Source organism: Pinus tabuliformis, chromosome 3_2, assembly GCF_031772625.1.
Source record: "Pinus tabuliformis cultivar Carrire ecotype Pingquan chromosome 3_2, CPIR1, whole genome shotgun sequence".
Lineage (NCBI taxonomy): Eukaryota > Viridiplantae > Streptophyta > Pinopsida > Pinales > Pinaceae > Pinus > Pinus tabuliformis.
This window is the reverse complement of record NC_142302.1, coordinates 809,209,934-809,225,332: the sequence shown is the minus strand read 5'-3', so window position 1 is coordinate 809,225,332 and position 15,399 is coordinate 809,209,934. Positions and strand designations below refer to the sequence as shown.

Sequence of the window (15,399 nt, the reverse complement as noted above, 5' to 3'; positions counted from 1 at the left end):
CCTCACAACTACCCTTACTTTTTTAAAGACTTGATCAGAACCCAAGCAATTCCTCCCCCACTACAACAACTTAACCAAGTAATAGTTACTACAATTAAACTATGCCTTGCTCACTTAAGAACTACCTATAACACATCTTAGGCTACTCATGTCCAATCTCAACTCATCCCACTTAATAAGTTATCAATTCAAGCCTCACGTCCAACCATGGCCATAAAAAATCTAAGAAACACAATTTACATCTTGACATGATATAACACATGGCACGTCTAAAAATCCCTTAGCCCTATGTGGTGTGGGTTAGCATCCCCTACTTTTTTTGGCATTCTTTGTACTCCCTAACACACCCGAGCACTCTCTAACATGCCCTGGAACTCTACCATGCCTTGGCACTCCCTAACATATAACATTGTGACTCCCTCCTTAGAACACTTGGAACTCATTGGCACTCCCTATCACACACTATTTGCACACTTATCCCTGGCTTTTTACTTTGAGAGTTAATAGTGTAAAATCACTAGTCTTTCTTAAGGAAATTTCCTTCCTTTCTCAATGACCTAGCTTAGCTTGATCTTTAAGGGTTCCCATTGGACAGTGACATCCTTATTGTAGTCTAAATAGTGAGAGAATTCCACCAAGGTGACATTGGGTGGCTTTCTTGAGAGTTACCTTTTAGGCATTTTGGGTGGGGTCAAGACTTTTTTTCTATGAGTGTTTGAGTGGAGACACATTAATTTAGAAAATGCTTACAATAAAATTAGTTTCCCTTGTTTCTGTCACCTAAAATACTTCCAATAAAATCATGTTCTTTTAATAACGTGTAATTTAGATAAATAAATAATTTAATAAAATAAAGAAAATAAGAATAATATTATTATTGTTATTTTTAGTATATGGCATAATCTACAACTATAGCGAGCTTGTACTTATGTGACAGGGGATCTATCATATCCACTACCACAATCACCAAGTGTACCCACATTGCCTCACACCTAGCACACTAAGTTAATAAATGTTTAAACCAACAACGTCATAAGAAATGCCTTAACAACCCATTCTATCATGATCTACACCATGGGGAAAATTAAAACTAACTTTTAATATTAAAAAATATCGCCATTTTATTTTATTTGAAAATTAATTTTGATATCAAATTTGAGGAATTCAGCTCAAATAAAACTCTTTTGCAAGCGAGAGGAGTATAAACAAATATTTCGCTAAATTTTCAGGTTGGATGTTATGGGTAAAAATCAACATTTCAAAAGAAAAGAACATGGAGCTCATATGAAACAAACGAAGGCTTCAGGTTGGCCCAAATGAAACACATGCATCTTAGATCAATAAGCCTCTTCCATTTACATAATTCTGCGAGCCATATTTCGTCCATATTCCCACACCTGCCCGAATCCTTTGTTTTTGCACTTCAAATTGTTGGGATTTTAAGGTGTTTTTCACTCTCCTTGTTTTTCTCTCTTTTTTGCAATTCAGTTTTCTTGCTTTATTTTTTGAGTTCTTCCTCTACTTTTAATTTCTCATCGAAATTTGAGCTCTCATTGAGAGGGGTTTTCCATCATGGTATAACTGTGTGGACTAGAATTGGTTGATCACGAGGGAAAAAATGATTAAACTGTAGATGCCATGAATTTGGGGTTTTGGGTGCTTTGGTGGTAAACCATAGGTGTTATAAATCATAGATTCTTCTTTGATAATTGATATTGTTTGACAACTTGGCATTGTTTCTACAATGGTAGAACCTAGCCAATCCAGATGTCTATGGTGGGGTTGGATATTCAATAGATCTACGTGTTTTGTGCCCCCAAAGCCCAAAATCTCAACCACCTAAGTGACTTCATATTCTATCAGTGTTTATAATAGCAATTGAACTAGGGACAACTAGTTGGGAACTATCAATTCCGTATCTTCCATATACGTTATATTGTGGAATTTCCCTATTGTACTAGTGTAGTTATCCATTGCCGATGGATCCGTATCTTCCATATACGTTATATTGTGGAATTTCCCTATTGTACTAGTGTAGTCATCCATTGCCGATGGATTGTTTGCACTGTTTGAATTCAAATTGTAGTGCCCATTGCATGATTGATTCTTCCACCCTTACAAAATCCGTAGTCCACAATATTAAATCATGCAATAGTTCATCTTCTGTGCAATCCCTGCATTTCGGGTCCTGAGTAGAGGAATCACGGAATTTGTGTCAAAATGAGTAGAGGAATCACGGAATTTGTGTCAAAAAATCACTGGATATAAACAAAACCTCTTCAATTGCATTCCTTTTCTTTCTATAACAACCATTACTTTTGCTAATTTCTTTCCATTAATTTTGAAATTTAAATAATTTATATTAATTTTGACAAATATAAAGAATTTTAAAATTACAGATCACCAAAAAAACCATATTTCACTCCTCGCTCCAAAAAATTATTTTATTTCCAAAATTTAAAACTTTAATGTAAATCTAAATATGAAATATTGAAAAGATATAAAATTTCTTCTTATATAAACCTATTAAAAAAATTAAATTATTAATTTTAATAATTAATATATAATAAAATATTAAATATTAAAATATATAAAATTTCTTTAATATAAATATATTTAAAATTTCAATTAATTTCCATTACACAGAATATTTTGCTATTGGGTGGCCATTTATTTTGGCTTTAGCGGCCAAGGATTTAATCATGTGGATATAGCATAATCTCTCAACTGAATTTCCTTACAGGCACACTATAAATTATTCCTGTAAACCTATAGGTTGTATGTATAGCCATATCTGTTACTTCCAATTTCGGAGGCACAATAGATCCAAACTCCGTGTGTAGTGATCTACTCTGGTGTGTAGTGATCTGCTCTGGTCTGCAAACATGGGTCGCGCTATTCGTGCACAGAGAAAAGGAGCAGGCTCCATGCTCAGATCCCACACCCATCACAGGAAGGGACCTGCACATTTGGGAAGCCTCGACTATGGCGAGCATAATGGCTACATCAGGGTAATTTTCACAGACGTAATGCACGACCCTGGCCGCAGCACTCCCCTCTACAAGGTGACCTTCAGCCACCCATTCCGTTACAAGCATCAGAAAGAGCTCTTATTAGCTACTGAAGGTATTTACACGGGACAATTTGTTTATTGCAGAAAGAAGACCAATTTGACTATGGGTAACTTGTTGCCTTTGAGCTCTATTCTAGAGGGAGACATTGTCTGCAACATGGAACAGAATGCCAGCAATCGAGGTTTGTTTGCTAGGGCTTCTGGAGACTAAGCCATCATCGTCAGCGACAATATTGATAATGACACTACCAAGGTGAAGCTTCCCTCTAGAGCCCTGTTCGAATTTAAAAGAAGAAAATCCTAGAAGTTGTATTCTATTTTAAAGAATCTGTTCATCATTTTTACTTTTATATGGAAACCTTAAAAACCCTATCCTATTTCAAAGAATGAAAAATCCTAGAAACACTATTCTCAGATAGAATATACCACCCCTATTTCCCTAAAAACCCTATTTTCAGATAAAATAGACCATGTTAGGGCCATTCATTTCGCCTTTTCAATCCTATTATACATAAACCTATAAACACCAATTACTTGGCAAGTGTTAGACAGTAAGGAGTGGTATGACCATTAATGTAACAAAGTGCACAAGAAGGTGGACTTTGGGATCAAGGAGGTATGTACGAGAATATGTATGAGAAAATCGAAAGTTAGAAACATCGATCTATATTTCAAGGGGCCCAATAATGTTGACACTAGCTTTATCTTGATACTAAATTCATAATTTGCTGACAGAGGCAGCGTAGTGGTAGAAGAAAAGAGCGGCGGTGTGATGGATTTGCCCGTATCTTTCACCAGGACATTTACTGAGGCTGAAACGGGGGAGGGGCTGATGGCTTTTATTTTAAGCAAAGCTGTCAGGAATCCTAGGCCAGGACCCATCTAGGTCTAGTTTTTTCTAGAAATCAACACAGGTGCCAGAAATCTATATTAATCTTATGCAGATAGATGAGTCCTTATCTAGACTGAAACAAGTATGGGTATTTCACGTCCGAAAATAACTCAGCGGCTTTGTAAAAACATAATTTGGAAGCTATCGGGAGGGGTTCAAATTTCTCTAATGGGCAAATTTATTTATTAAAAATTTCTACATCCTTCTCAAAATGGATTTTCAAAGGTCTGTAGTTTTAGAGAATCGACACAGGCGCCAAAAATCTGTATTAATATTAAGCATATAGATGAACCCTTATCTAGACCGAGGGAAGTATGTGTATTTACCATCGGAAAATACCTCGGCGGTTTTGCAAAAACATAACTTGGAAGCTATCGGGAGGGGTTCTGATTTCCCTTATTGGCCAAATTTATGGATTAAAAACTTCCACATGCTTCTCAAAATGGATTTCAAAGGTTCGTGGTTCCTCTGTAAGGAGGGGCTCTCATTTTAGTATTGGATCACTGGGTTTGATCCGAGAATGATCTATCCATACGCTCTCTAGTTGGGATCAGATTTGAATACCTCGGTTTCAAATTTCAGAACATATATTATTTTAAGCTGTCAGAGGCTAGGGGGTTCAAATTACCAAAGACATTGTTTAAGCTTAAAATCCAGGGAGATCCAACTTTCCCTTTAGGGAAATATTTGTTGTCTTAGTGATTTTTGCATCCTTCTCTAATATAAGATGGAAAAAGGACCTTGGTAGGGTAGGACTCTTCATGCAGTATTGGATATTTGATCCAAAATTGGATGTACCCATAAACACTCTCGTCTGAATTAGATTGTAGTACCACCTTTTCCTTAGAACTTTCGAATTGTAAGGATGATGTTCTTCTAACCAGTTGGCTTTATTAAGCCAACCAGGATAACGATGGAACACAAGTTGAATTCCTTTTCTAGATATGTGCAAACATTGATCTAAACAAAGAAAGCCTATCGTCAAGACTTACTCGTTTCCTCAGAGAAAAGAGGCATCCTGATAAACTGCGGTATTAGAGAATTTTGTGGGCATGACCATATGGAGTTCAAATGCCCAAAAGGATGAGGAAGGATTATCGAAGCTTTAGGTAAAGGGAAGCTGTCAAACATTCAGCCACACAAACCCAAAAAAAAAACTCAGTGGATTTGGAAGAACATATATAACGTTAACTCAGTGGATTTGGAAGAACATATATAACGTTGAAGCCCAGAAAGATTCCAAGACCTGGAAACATTAACAAAATATGGGTTGTCGAAACCTCTAGGCTTCTAAAAGCACTAACAGGGTGAAGCTTCCCTCGCTAAATTAAAACATAGCTTCTAATTGAAAACCCTATTAGAAAGTTGACCAAAAAGCACCAATTTATCTGCCATCTCCTTGATTGAAGGGTCATATAATCTGAAAGTTTGCCCCTTTTATTTCTTATTTAACTTAATTTCAATTTAAATTTAATTGAACATTATAATTCCTTTCTTTTAAGGAATAAATTCTTAACGAACATTATTGCAGTTCTAAGTGGTAAAAAACTATCAATGATACATAGACGTGTTCCACCACAGGGATTCAGAAATTGTGTACTAGTGGTACGTTTGCCAATGCATCGCAATGTTTGTGGCCTGCACCTACGATTGACTGAAGAAGGTTCGTCTGGGGAATTTTAGGTAAATTCGAGTTCAGGAAAATAATAATTACATTCGTGATTTCTAATAGTATTTGGCGTACTTCTCGGTTTTGATGAATTTTTTAAATTTCATAATCAATTGCTTTCTAATTTTTAGAGTATTACTGAATAGTCTATTAAATTAGTTTAACTTTTGGCATACTTATGAATTTCTTTGACATAATACACATGAACTAAATTTTCTTTTGAGTCTTCAACCTTTTAACGGTTTTTTGTGAAGATATTTTTATATTATCTTAAATTTTGATATATTTGATAAAAAAATTGTCATGGTATTCATCTATTTTTCAGGGCTCTTTTATAAAAAATTCCGCTGATATATTTGATGAAAACATGGTTTAAGATATTTATGTCCAAGAATTCAAAAACAAATAAGAAATTGATGCCTCTGTCTTCAACGATGCCTTTTATCCAGTGGTTCCTCTACAGTTGACGGCCCCACTTCTACCCGTGGCTTCCTGTAAACTATGTCGATTGAAGCTCGACTATCTATATCTACCGCTCATGATTCTGCTGCTTGTGCAGCCATATCTGCGCATCATTCCATCAGTCATTTTGCTGGAAATCAGTGACAACGAAAAAACTAGCAACAGATCCGACAACTATTTTCGTATTATATTATGTTTTATGTTGGTTCTATGAAAATAATATATTATCATTTTTCTCTTTTTTACATTTCTTGGTGATCATTTTTCTTTTCTCAATTATTTTCACCCTCTGTTCATTTGTGAAAAGTTACCGGTCAGTTTGCCCTTTTTTGAGAATGAACTTAATAATTACAAATAAATACATGTTCCCTTTTTTGAGAATGAACTTAATAATTACAAATAAACACATGTTCTAAACAAGTCTAAAATATCTCTTTAGATAAATAAATATTCTAGAGTGAAGAGATTTAATGAATAACAATATAGATAATAGAACATGAAAAATAAATAGTACAAAATATCCGAAGAGATGCATTACCACATATTACCCATATTTCTTACTACTAAGAAGAAGAAACGATTATAATGGGTTGATAATTTAAAAAGAAAAGAAACGAGTAATATGGCATTCGATCATGCATAAGGGCATGTATTGTAAGAAACATCGCACAAATTTTATTTCGTCTGGCATGAAATATATACAATGTCTTCAACCTAATATACAATGATAAAATGGCAAGAATCCCACTAAGGGAAGGAAAAAGTCCTGTAATAATTTAAACGAGAAAAGATTTTAACAGTAGGGTCAATATCACTTTATAAAAGAGTTCTTATGTACTGATAATTTCCAAAAGAAGTAAGGGATTAAAATTCTTTCTTAAAGGGTTATTTTATAAAGATAATAAGTGACAAAAATTTCCATTATAGGAACAAATCCTAAGTTAAAAGTCAGCTAAAATTAAGAATACTCTTAGAGACATAATTATTTAGCTAACTAGTTGTAATCTTTATTAATACAAATACTTAGGCATTGTAATAAGGAGACTTAGGCATTGTAATAAGGAGAAGGTATGGAAAGCTAGTTTGGAAGCTTATCCATATCCATATGGAGGCTCGATTAAACCAATTAAAATAACCCCAAGCTCTCAAACCATAATGATGCATGAAAACCCTAGAGAAGCGTATTGGCGTCATGGTTGAGAATCCTAGAAATAAACCAACAAATCGTAAGGAGTCAAAGAACGTCTTCATAATTATCTTATCCAATGTAGCAAAAGCAGCTATGGTTTCTATATAGGGAGAGAGTCGAACGTGTAAGGTAAAAAATAAGTTAAATGAGAAGAATCCATATAAAAAAGTCATTATCTAAAATTAGATCAAATAGAACCATCATAAAAAATTCTAGTGTGTTTAGTGGAAGGAACCAAGTTTACCTTGGGAAAAATACAATTCCAATACATGGTATCCTACCCTATAATCAGAATGAATAACAACAAATTAAGAAGAAGAATTTATAGCAAAATCTAAAAATTGAACAAATTATTGATTTTATTTTACCAAGTTTACATGAAACATGTGTTTTGGAGTTAAGTTTTACATTGTGTATCTATTTGTCTTTGGTTTTTCTGCTTTTTGATGGATAACGTAACATGTTTTCTATGCGTGAAAGCATAATCACAAGCTTCAAACAAGTTAACAAGTTTTAGCTAGGATGTTTAGAAGTTATCCTCTCCACCTAGATTTGAATCTTGCTTTTGACATGTGCTCCTTGTGGGCTATTTGACTCTGCAAGGAACCATTTCATGTGGATGGGGCCAAGAACAATCCTTGGGTGACTTTGATGGATTAGATTATGACTAGTTAGCCACATAGCTAAGAATTGCCTCCACAAATATGTTGATACATATTATTTTTTCAAATAGATCGTTGAGTAAACACTGCAAGAAAAATGAGCAATAGGAAAAGGTAAAATAAAGCCCTATCTTAGCTTTACCCATATACATTTAACCAGTTAGAAGAACATTTACATGAGTAATAGAAGAATAAACTTACATAACCTTATTGGAAGTGACATGCCCATGATCTTGATGAATAACAGATATGCAAGGTGGCATGTAAGAAAAATGAAGTTCAAAATAAGAGAACATGATCTGATGCAGTGCTTTGTCTTAGCTTATAACACCATGCATAGAAAAAACAACATAGTCAACATCAACAGATTTATTTAAATGACTTTAAGCTAGAATATTTGGTAGTGGAAACATGAGAATGAGGAGTGGGACTGCTTAACTTTTATCATGATTCCATAGATCTATGTTATCTGAATGGGAATATTAGAAAGAAAAAATAATTATTTTAATGATTCTTAAAATTTATAGGAAACATGTTAATCACACTTTACAGGTTACTTGGGGTCTTATTTTCAGATTGTATGTTGAATCTCGGTTCTATGTTGAATTTCAATTTTGTTATATGACGGGAGGGATAACTCTAATTGTCTCATTTTTCAGGGTGAAGATTCCCTCTGGAGCTAAGAAGATTGTGTCAAGTGGTTGTAGAGCTATGATTGGTCAAGTTGATGGAGGTGGAAGAACAGAAAAACCAATGCTTAAGGCTCACAATGCATACCACAAATACAGGGTCAAAAGAAACTGTTGGCCCAAGGTTCGTGGTGTGGCGATGAATCGAGTTGAGCATCCTCATGGTGGAGGTAATCATCAACGTATTGGTCATGCTAGTACTGTACGTTGGGATGCACCACCAGGGAAAAATGTTGGGCTTATTGCTACCAGAAGACCCTGTGGATGCATTGGGTGTTATCTTATTCTGAACAACCATTTCATATATTTTCTGGCTAATTATGAACTCAAAATTCTGTTTTATTTCATTTTAATATTGCATGCCTGAATCCTTTATATATAGCAGAAGCATGGCCCATGTCAATCTCTAGTTGTTCCTCTGGGGCTTAGCCTTATGTCTTTCTAACTTTCATGTTCTAGATGCGTAATCCCAAAGAGGTTGCATCAGAAGAGTACAATGAGTTTTACAAGAAGGCATTCAATGAATTTCTAGATCCTTTGACATACACTCACTTCACAACCGAGGTATGGCCTTTTGGATAGATGTACAGAGATCTTTAATTAGGAAAATTTCTTCTTTTGGTTCACGTAATCGGTGTATGAAATATTATTACAACAAATTGCCCCATACTATCTGAATTCATGGTGAAGTAGAGTTCATAAGTGTCCTGTACATCCCTGGTATGGCTCTCCTCAACACTAAGGATATAATGCATCCAAAGACTAAGAGCATTCGTCTATATGTCAAGTGTGTTTTTATGTTTGATGACTTTAATGGTGAATTGGTAAGTTGTATTGATTGTCTTTTTTGCAACTACTTCACTCTTGGAATGTTTCCTCCAAAAATTATAGTCTCATTTGAGGCTATCTGGTGCTTATGTTGAACAAAATATGTTGTAACTGTATCTAGTTTCCACGCTATCTGAGCTTTGTTAAAGGTGTTTTCGATTCAAATGATCTTCCTCTTAGTGTCTCCACGGATATCCTTCAAGAAAGCCGCATTGTAAGTTCCTCATTCACATCTTCCTTTTCAAATATGCCATTGTATGAGGTTAAATTATAAGATTTAATATGCACATGAGTTGGTACTTTTTTGAATAATATTGATATGCAAGCATTAATATGAGCTTCTATGTTGGAAATATTTTGGTTTCCAAGTATTTCATGGGTTTAAAGAAGAAAAATATGGATTGTGTCTTTATGTTTGATTTAGTTGTAGATGGTAAATGTTTTGTTTTGGAGCTAGGTAGGGATTTTATATTGGTGTTACATCAAGTCAGATGCCATTTGAAGTTTCAATGAGTCTAACTACAAGATATTGTGATTATTTACTTTCGTGTCTTTAGCAGTAGTAAATGTTTGATGCAATGGCGTTTTGGTTGAACATTTACTTAGAGTTTAGTTGTGACTAAATCCTTGAATGTGCATGTCAGGTTCGTATAATGAAGAAGCGTCTTGTACGAAAGACACTTGATATGATTTAGGGCATTGTAAAAAGTGAGAATAAAGATGTAAGTCCACAACCTGAAAATTTAGACGAAAGTTATTAACCGTGTCATGGTCCAAGAAATATTGTTATGCTATCCTACTTTCCACCTTAAATTCAATCTGAGGTGCTCATTAAATACTATCTATTTGAATGGAGTTATGTTTCATAGATTAGTAGAATCCAGTTAATATCTACATCTTTATGTTCCTGAACTTTCTTCTCAGAAATGGAAATCATGTTTTGTGACACAAATGTTGATTGATTCTTTTCAGCTTAATGAAATTGAAGTATTATTGCATTATCTTCTGTCATATTCTTTGATGTTGATTGAGTGAATGCATTTTGAAGCTTCTGTAAAAGGAATTTACATTATTTTGGATTATTAATGCATGATTACAAGAAATTCTGGGAGAAATTTGGAAAGTATATCAAATTGGGTTGTATCGAAGACTCAAATAATCATAAACGAATTGCTCCTCTTTTACGGTTCTTCTCATCCATGCATGATGAGGAGATGATTAGCTTGGATGATTATATTGAAAACATGACTGAAAAAAAAAAAAAATGTGTTTTTTATATTGCTTCAGATAGCATTTAAAGTGCGAGGAGTGCACCATTTTTGGAAAAAAAATTGCAGAAGGATATTGAGGTATGATTTTTCTTTTCCACATAAATGACTTATATATTTCATGTACCTTGATAGTACATACAAAGTGACAACTGCATTGTACTGTGTTGCTTTACAGGTCCTCTATCTCGTAGACCCAACTGATGAGGCCGATATTCAAAATCTTCAGACATACAAAGACAAAAAATTTGTTGATATTAGTAAAGAAGACCTGGACCTAGGTAAGTAATTTATGTGTTGTAATGATATACTTGATGATGGAACATAATAACTATAGTCTGCGAAGTTATATATAGTCTGTCTCATTCTGAAGAAGTGTGCCAATAAATGTGGTAGAAAATTATCCATAAATAAGAGCAACTCTCTGACCATCAGTTGCAGAAGAAACATGACCCTAAATGAAGCAAAATTTGTCAATTTCATTTCTGACATCAGAGAAAACTATGTTTTGTACATCTTGAGTGGGCCTAATAGTTGATAACATGGGCTTCCTTGTAAGAGGTTACAGGTCCAAAGTCAAGCCACATAGGGTTATAGTATGTACACCTCAGTAGACTTTAGCAGTCAAATCACTACACAGAGGTGGGTCACTTGTCCCACAAACAAGGGGGTCTCATACGCTTTAAAATTAGATTATTATTATAATTTTCATCCTCTAATTTCAAGGGATCATTATTTTTGCTTGCAATTAGATCTATTATTTTCAGAGGAGAACAAACATGCATGTCTAGATTGGATGTTTTGAGTACAAAATTGCTGCCTTTTTTATATTTTCAAAGAGAACAGGCATGCATGTCTAGATTGGATATTTTTAGGACAAAATTGTTATCTTTTTTATTTTAAATCTTTTTTTTGTTCTTGTCCACATTTATTCATATGGTATAAGTCCTATGTTTTTTCTGATTGAGTACTTGTTATGAAAAATATTGAACTTCAAAAGAAGTGAGCTTGGTTTTATCTTTTCTTCTGTGTGCTTGCATGCCCACATCACATGCTCACATGTATCTTCATTTCCTCTTTGGGCACCAATGACTCACTATTTCTTGCAACATAATTCATTATTACCTGCAGACAAAGGTTGTGTAAGAGCCCTTGGTGTCCAGTGCAACATTCTTCATTACTGGGGCCTTGTAACATGTCCTCAGCAACCAGGGAAAATTTTAAGAACCCCCCTAAATTTATAAATATAATAAATGGGCGAATCTCCATGGTATATAGGAAAAATGGAAGGCGATTTTCTCAATAATATAATATGTATATATAATTTTTTGGCGAATCTCTCACCAGGCATGGCGAATATTTTACTCAATTATAAAATCTTGTAAGATCTTGGCGAGTCTTTCACTAAATAATAAAACTTTGTAAATTCCTAGTGAATCTTAGCATAGGTTACATGCTGGTTTAATTCCCCCATTTAAATAGGCTACATTCCAGGTGAATACCATGGGTCAATACCATGTGCCATTTTGGTGAATACCATGGGTCAATACCATGTGCCATTTTGGTGAATACCATGGGTCAATACCATGTGCCATTTTTATTTTTATTAGAATATTTTACTCAATTATAAAATCTTGTAAGATCTTGGCGAGTCTTTCACTAAATAATAAAACTTTGTAAAGTCCTAGTGAATCTTAGCATAGGCTACATGCTGGTTTAATTCCCCCATTTAAATAGGCTACATTCCAGGTGAATACCATGGGTCAATACCATGTGCCATTTTGGTGAATACCATGGGTCAATACCATGTGCCATTTTTATTTTTATTAATTCTAATATTAGGGTTAATAATGGTTTTTTGCATGGTATTAATAAGTTTCACCTAAATATAACCCATTTTTTGAGTGTTCGTAAATATAAGGTGACTTATGGAGTAAATATAAAAAAATGTTTTATTTGTTTACCATACCTCTCGTTTATTTATATTTTTTATTAATTTACCATACCTCTTTTACAAATATGGTATTTGGCCCATAGGATTCACTTAAATAAAACCTCTTTCTTGAGCCTTCATAAATAGAACGAGGGTTATGGACTAAATATAAAAAGAGGTTTTATTTATTTACGATACGTCTAGTTTATTTATATTTTTATTTATTTACCATAAGACGTTTTATTTATTTACCATACCTCCACTTTACTTATATTTTTATTTGTTTACACCCTTACATGTATATAAGGTGACTTATGGAGTAAATATAAAAAATGTTTTATTTATTTACCATACCTCTCATTTATTTATATTTTTATTAATTTACCATACCTCTTTTATAAATATGGTATTTGGCCCATAGGATTCACTTAAATAAAACCTATTCTTGAAAATGGGCGAATGGATTCACTTAAATAAAACATATTCTTGAAAATGGGCAAATGGAAGGTTGTAAGTCCTAATTTCAAGGGCTAAATTTACCTTTTTTACCCTCTCCCTTAAAATAAGGTGGGCTATTTGAGGTGATTTGTAAAAATGTACTATGATACAAAATATTCGCCCACTAAAAATTTAAAACCCCTTAATTTCACCAAAGGGCGAACATTCGCCCCTAAAATTATCCTTGTGAGCAACAGACCTACAATGGTTGTTCAGTACATAACCAAGGCATACACATACATGCAAAACCTCTATCATATGAACAGACATCATTTACACAACCTATCCCTAGTTGTTCTGACCAATGAAGAGGCTTGCTTTGTTCTGACCAATGAAGAGGCTTGCTTTCACACAAATACAAACACAGTTTCACTCAAAAATATTTCTTTATTTTCTCTAATACACATATCATATCCTCATGCACACATATTGATCACTTATATTCCCCCTCTTCGCCTCTCAATGCACATTCAAGCATCTAGCTCTCAGTAGGAACATTCATAGGTATTACAGGGAGAAATATGATGATGTTATTGATATGCATATAATTACTAATACTATAAATTTGTTGTGTGCCTGAGCACTCTCTTCCTCCATGGAGTATATTTCTTAACACCTCTCTTATACTTCATGCACTCAACCCCTCTTCAGAAGCATCACAACCTTTATTATTATCCTTGTACAACTATTTCTAAAATTTTTGGAGACTGTGCCAGGCCAATGACAATGGCAGGCAGTGGTCTTTGCCTTTGCAACCTATTTTGTCTTTTAACATCTTTTGTTTGTGTTGCCGTAAAATCTTTCAGGTCTTGGAGAGGGGTACCCTACAAGGAAGGCACTACACTAAGTGACAACAATGGTGTGGTGGCCCATTGTCACCACAACCAAAACTCCCTGCTCATTATGGATTTTCACCAATGGGAGGAGTCCCTATATATAATAAGTCACCTAATAGGTGTTCTAATCCTGGAGGTGTAAGGTGACAAAGAGGCCTGCAAGGGAAAGGCGCAATTTAGGCATAAGGCATCAAGAGGAAGAAGTTCACTTTCCATGAAAAGGCCAAAGTAGGGAAACATAAGACCTAGGGTTTGATTTTTTTAGGTTGAGAGTTCGGATGACTAAAGGTCAAGATGCCAAGAAAGGGCTTCCTACAATGTATTCCAACAAGGTTAAGACATACGAAACCCTCAAGAGGCCCCCAAGTTGAAGCTATAACTAAACTAGGCTTTACGTTAGGGAAAATATCTAGGGCAAGGGAGGTTATTCATAAAAATAGAATGAATGCCCACCAAGGGGAATGATTTGTGGCAACCACTTGACCCTCGATGTTTAGACTTTCCATGACCCAAATTCCCTCCCCTTGTCACTGAGAGCCCTAGTTGGTCGCTTCGCCATTCAGAGGACCAAGATAGGTAAGAGCAAGAAAGTAAACTTTATGGATGAAAATTGACGTTGTCACCAAATAAGGATGGGTGATGCCTAGTCCTAGTGTTGATGGAGTGTATGGGTTCATTAGGTTGCCTAAAACTTGCAAAAGAGTAAGGATATTTTGATGCCCTAACATCATAACCCTAAGTATTTTCTTTGTGCGGGACTAAAATTCACTTGGGAGAGCTAATGTAAGATCAGAAAAGGGGCTTTCCACAAAGCTGATACTCAGCAAAATTAAGGCACAATATTTAATCTAGATCACTGATTTATTCTATATATTACACATGAAATAATTTTTTTTCAATAAAAAAGCACTTGCAAGACAATATGCATGCACAATCCAATCATTGATCCAAGGCAACTTCTCCAAAGACAAGAATATAGCACCAATACAAAGTATTCTCCATAGATCACATCTCTCCAATAGGAATAGAGGCTCAAATTCTCAAGTAGAGACATTGAATTCACAAGTGATGATGATGACAAATGAAAAAATCCTTTCCTTTATTTATATCAGGAGGACAAGTATAATTTGTAGTCTAAAAGCCCCTAAAAGACAAGTAAAATCATAATGATGCATTGGGTTACAAGTCAACCCATCTAGCTTAGACGATAAATCAAATGAGATCCCACATGTGTGAGCAGTGAGGCCTCAAAAGGCTAACGTCATCCAATAAATGAGCTCCATGCGGCATGCGTTGAGGCTTTTGGGTGGCATGTTTGGTGTAAAAGCCTTTAAAAATCATTATTTGAGGGCTTTCCCTCAAATATCCATCAATATCACTCTGCAATTCCGAGAGTTATC

At 34.6% G+C, this 15,399-nt stretch overlaps 1 pseudogene; it reads left to right on the top strand.

Moving 5' to 3' along the window:
- Positions 1-2,861: 2,861 nt before the first annotated feature.
- Positions 2,862-9,223, top strand: LOC149183079 (large ribosomal subunit protein uL2-like; annotated as a pseudogene).
- Positions 9,224-15,399: the final 6,176 nt, after the last annotated feature.